Consider the following 5,480-nt stretch of genomic DNA (forward strand, 5'->3'; position numbering starts at 1 on the left):
CCGGGGGGAGCGGGGACACGGCCCGGGAGGAGCGGGGACACGGCTGGGTCGGCCCTCATCGTGTTCCAAAAAGTCGCCGCTCTGCCTCCTTTTATACTTTTTCAAACGTTTTTTGAACTCTTTTAAAACTTTTCCCTCCCCTTTTTTTAATATTTATTTTATTTTATTTATTTTATCAGTGTTCAACGCCTCCTTTCACAACCCCCGAGCACGAAGCCGAACGTCCCCGGTCACGGCACCGCCCCGCACGGCCTCGTGTCGAGCAAGGAGCCTTGAGGAAATGTTTGTAGTGAAACAGACGTGGGCAATAAACAAATAAAAACAAATGAATGAAAGGAACGCCGGCAGAGCCGAACCCACCCAACGGCACACACAGCTGCGCTCCCTGCAAGAGCAACACGGGGAAGACAACAWGCCAAGATATCTGGAGAAAAATCCCCTTTGGGAAAAGACAATGGAAGAGTCAGAATGGTTTAGGTTGGAGTAGCTGGAAATCTATCTTGTTCCACTCTGTACCATGGGCAGGGTCACCTTCCACTGTCCCAGGGTGCTCCAAGCCCCGTCCAGCCTGGCCTTGGATGCTTCCAGGGATCCAGGGGAACCACAGCAGTGCCAGGGCCTGCCCACCCTACAGGGAACAATTCCTGCCCAATATCCCATCTAACCCTGATCTCGTTCAGTTTAAAGTCATTGCCCCCTTGTCCTATCACTGTGCCTTTGTCACAAGCCATGTGGATGCCATTTGGAAAGTGCACAACCACCCTCACGTGCCATGGRACAGCATTTTGAAATCCTGGAATCACCAAATCAGGAAGTTGGGAAAGACTTCCAAGATCACCCAATCCAACCATTAACCCAGCACCACAAAGCCATGTCCCCCGATGCCACATCCACACCATCTGAACACTTCCAGTGATGGTGATTCCACAGCTGTCCTTATTTTCCTTACACCTTCCCTTCTGGGAGCAGCAGCTACAAGGTTGGGTTGTATTAGGAAAGCTCAAGCAAGGAATAAATTTTGGGAGTGAAAGCAAAATTTCCATTGTGCAGCACCTGGAAGTTTTCCTGCCCAGCAATCAACAAACCCAAACAGCCAAACACAGGCACATACAAAACACACACACTCTAAATTAATTCTGTATTAATTAACTCTTTATAACTGTGCAGCCGTTGATCATGTTCAAATAAACCTGGCCTGTGGAGACATAAAGACTTCAAACCCCACAAATTGTTAACCAAGTCCTACCAGGGTCGCTCGTGTCCCATGGCAGTAAATTCCAGGAGTTAACAATTCATCCAAGCATTAATGTCAGGGATTATTTACTACCAAGCATTAATACAATGTAATATTCACTGTAATTGTATCCTATTCACTTGAAATATAGTTTCTCTCTGCTTTAGTGGTTGATTTTTTTACTTCTCCCAGCAGCAATTCCTCATCCCACTTTGTCAAGGATGGGACCCAAAATCCTCCTTCTGCAGGACAGGACTGCCAGCACCCGCCAGAATCTCCGAGGAACATCAGCAAAACTCTCTTATTTAATTTTAATAAATGAAATATAATTCTTACTGTGCAAAAGCTGCACCAGCTTGTTATGTAGGTGATTTATGAGTCCAATATAATTTTATTTCTGCATATATATGTATTTTTATTCAATATTCCTGAGAATACTGGTTTGGCCAAAGCAATCCAAACCCCAAGGACACTTTTCAAAGCTGCCCTAATTGGTACCTGGTATTTCCATTGCTGAAGCAGCATTTGCTACCCGAAAGTCAAGGATTTTCCTTTCCATCATGCTGAAGCTTCTGGACTTCTGCTGGAATACTTTCCCTGGGCCCAAATGAGAGGCAAAACTGAGCCAAATTCACTCTTAGCAGTGGCCATTTTCACGTTCCATTTTATGTTATTTTATTAGATTCACCARTGTAGGACAGAAAGGTTTTAAATGGTAGCGAAGAGCCAAATAGTTTTTCAATACCTTGGCTAAAGTACCCTTCTAAAAAAAATTATTCTATTTCTAATGAGAGCTGTTTGAAAAGCAAACTTCATATCTGAACTTTGTTACATAATTAATTATCAAACCAAGGTCGCAGCTGGAGCTCAGCCAGGAGCCGTTTGCATTGGAAGCTCCAAGGATTTCCAAGTCATCCCATTCCTGTGCCCCATCATGAGGTTAACACTACAAACAGACTTTTTTTTTTTAATAATCTAACCCCAGGAAATGAATGAGGCAATTGTCCTGCTGGTTCCAAAGCCAAGGAACCGACTGAACAGGTTTCCCATTTTCCTGYACAACCAAAACTCCTCCACTCCACAGCCCTGGAGGYAAAGCTGGGCTTTTCCTGGAGTTCCCATGTTCATTCCTGCCTGCTCCAGAGCCTCCTGGAGGGGAAAGCAGCCTCCCTTTCCTCCAGCCTGCACCCAGGAGCTGCTCTGGGATGTGGGAATCACACCCGGCACAGAATTCCAACCCAGGGATCCACCAGGGGTCTATTCCTAATTGGTTTGATATGTTTCGGTTTTTACATCATTCCGTTTTAAAATACGGAGTGAAAGGTAGAAAAAAAATCCCCCTCCAAAACGCCATGGGGGAAAGAGATAAATAAAAGAGCCCAAAATTCAGATTGTCTGATCTGTGGAGTAACAGGACATGAGTTAAAGCTGCAGTTTTAGACAATCTGATGTTTGGCACCTTCTCAGACCAGGGCTGCTCGTTCAGGGCTGTGGATGAAATCTGTTTCATCACAGAATTGTGGAATTGTTAAGTTTTGAAAAGRCCTSTAAGATCATCAAGTCCAAYCATCRACCAGCACCACCTCCACRTTCTCCATTAAATCATATCTTCAAATGTCACATCCAMATWTTTTTTYGACAWTTCCAGGGATGGTGACTCTGCCACTGCACTGGACCACCCTTTTTCATAAAGATATTTTTCCTGCTGTCTAATCTCACCTCCCCTGGTGCACCTCGAGGCCATTTCCTCTCATTCTGTTGTTTTTCTTTGCAAWAAGCCCTGGAGAAGAGGAGGATCACCCTTCCTTGGCTTGTGGCACCCCAAAATTGGAATGTGTGCATGCTGCAGGCTGGAGAGGGAAAGGACCCGTAGGATGAAGAGTTGAAGGCCTGCAGGCAATTCCATATAGACTCCAAAGGGTTGTATAAGCAAGTTATAGAATAGTTTGGAMTAATAAGGTAGTTTGGAGTAATAAAATAAATTGGAAGCCTCACACTTTGTGCCCAGTCCTGTCTCCCAGTCCATAACTGGTCAGGTGCAAACTGCACATCCCGAAATCCTCGAGGGATGGAGCAACTCCCAGGCCCTGACCAAGAAAGGAACTGAGGAACTCTCTGTGGCTCCCGTCTCTAACCTCAAAGCAAAGACTAAACTTAATCCATTGGTATAAATCCAAAATAAAAAYAGAGAAAATGAAAGTTTGCATGAGKCTCCCACTCCTTGCTTTGCTGCAAYTCTTGTCCTCTATCTCSGAGCTCATGTCCTTCATTTMACACTCTCATCTGACCCCTTTCCAATTTGCCTTAATTTGATTGTGGCCATCAGCACACAGGCCAAGTCTGAGGGTTTCGTTTCCCTGTGATGATTTCCATGTTTAGTTTCCCATCCCTCTCATTATRCCTCCAAATATTTCCTCTGGAAGTCACAGCTCGGTGTTAGCTTTGGCTGCAATCCTTGCTTTCCCAATAAGTCTGATCTYTGCTCACTCCTGAGAGCTGTGAGTTGCACCCTGGGTTAAGCCAAGGGTAGCAACTCWGGGATAATAAATCATTCTTGGGTTTAGGGTGGAATTTTTGGAGTAGCAACGGATTGATGCATCAGGAAACTGCTCCTCTAAACCTCATTTCCTTCTGTGCAGATGGCAATGGTGTTACACATCAGAAATAACAATTCTTTGAACATATTTCATTAATTCCTGACTGGGAGAGCATTTGTATAACTCTGGTTTTAGATCTGCACTTTTATAACCCCCATTTTCCCAAATATTGCATTCTAGGAGACTCCTAAGACTCTGAACTCCCAAGTTTTATCTCGCAGAGCAACATCTGCCCACGGGATCAGTCCTCCCCCTGCAGATTACACCCGGCAATGGAAACGGAAAAAACTCCTCAGGCTCCTCCCTCTCAGCCAGCTCGCCTGTGAGAGCGTTCTTTCCACAGCACCATCATCACCAGATAATATATTCGATGAAAAATACCACGTGTGTGGTGTGGGGTTTCACAGCGAGCTTTGTGCCCCATGCACAGCCCGAGGAACCGCCGCTGAGGGCTCGGATTTTATACTGAATTTCATCCTAAATACACTGGGGTGATGGAAGGGAGAGCACAAATTGGTGGGGTTGAAACTTTTAGCATTGCTGGGCTGAAATATTTGTGCTGAATTTCGTCCTGAATATACCGAGGGTAAAAAAGAAGGGAGAACACAAACTGCTGGTGTTGAAACTCTCAATGTTGCAGGGCCGAAATGTTTATACTGAATTTTATCCTAAATATACTGAGGGTGATGGGAGGAAGAGCACAAACTGGTGGGGCTGAAACTCTGAGCATTGCAGGGCTGAAATGTTGATACTGAATTTCATCCTAAATTCACCAGGGGTGATGGAAGGGAGAGCACAGATTGGTGGAGTTGAAACTCTCAACGTTGCAGGGCTGAAATATTTATACTGAATTTTGTCCTGAATATGCCGAGGGTAAAAAAAAAAGGGAGAGCACAAACTGCTGGTGTTGAAACTCTCAGCGTTGCAGGGCTGAAATATTTGTGCTGAATTTCATCCTAAATACAGCAGGGGTGATGGAAGGGAGAGCACAAACGAGTGGGGTTGAAACTCTCAGTGTTGCAGGGCTGAAATGTTTATACTAAATTTCATCCTAAATACACTGGGGTGATGGAAGAGAGAGCACAAACGAGTGGGGTTGAAACTTTTAGCATTGCAGGGCTGAAATATTTGTGCTGAATTTTGTCCTGAATATATTGAGGGTTAAAAAGGGGAGAACACAAACTGGTGGTGTTGAAACTCTCAGCGTTGCAGGGCTGAAATGTTGATACTGAATTTCATCCTAAATTCACCAGGGGTGATGGAAGGGAGAGCACAAACAAGTGGGGTTGAAATTCTCAGCATTGCAGGGCTGAAATATTTGTACTGAATTTTGTCCTGAATATACCGAGGGTAAAAAAGGAGAACACAAACTGGTGGTGTTGAAACTCTCAGTGTTGCAGGGCCAAAATGTTTATACTGAATTTTATCCTAAATATACCGAGGGTGATGGGACGAAGAGCACAAACTGGTGGGGTTGAAATGCTCAGTGTCGCAGGGCTGAAATGTTTGTAGAAAATTTTGTCCTAAAAACACCAGGGGTGATGGAAGGGAGAGCACAAACTGCTGGGGTTGAAACTCTCAGAGTTGCAGGGCTGAAATATTTGTACTGAATTTCATCCTGAATGTACTGGAATGATGGAAGGGAGAAC

The sequence above is a fragment of the Malurus melanocephalus genome, unplaced genomic scaffold (genome assembly GCF_030028575.1).
Source record: "Malurus melanocephalus ecotype Western Australia unplaced genomic scaffold, MMel_1.1 scaffold_125, whole genome shotgun sequence".
In the NCBI taxonomy this organism is placed as follows: domain Eukaryota; kingdom Metazoa; phylum Chordata; class Aves; order Passeriformes; family Maluridae; genus Malurus; species Malurus melanocephalus.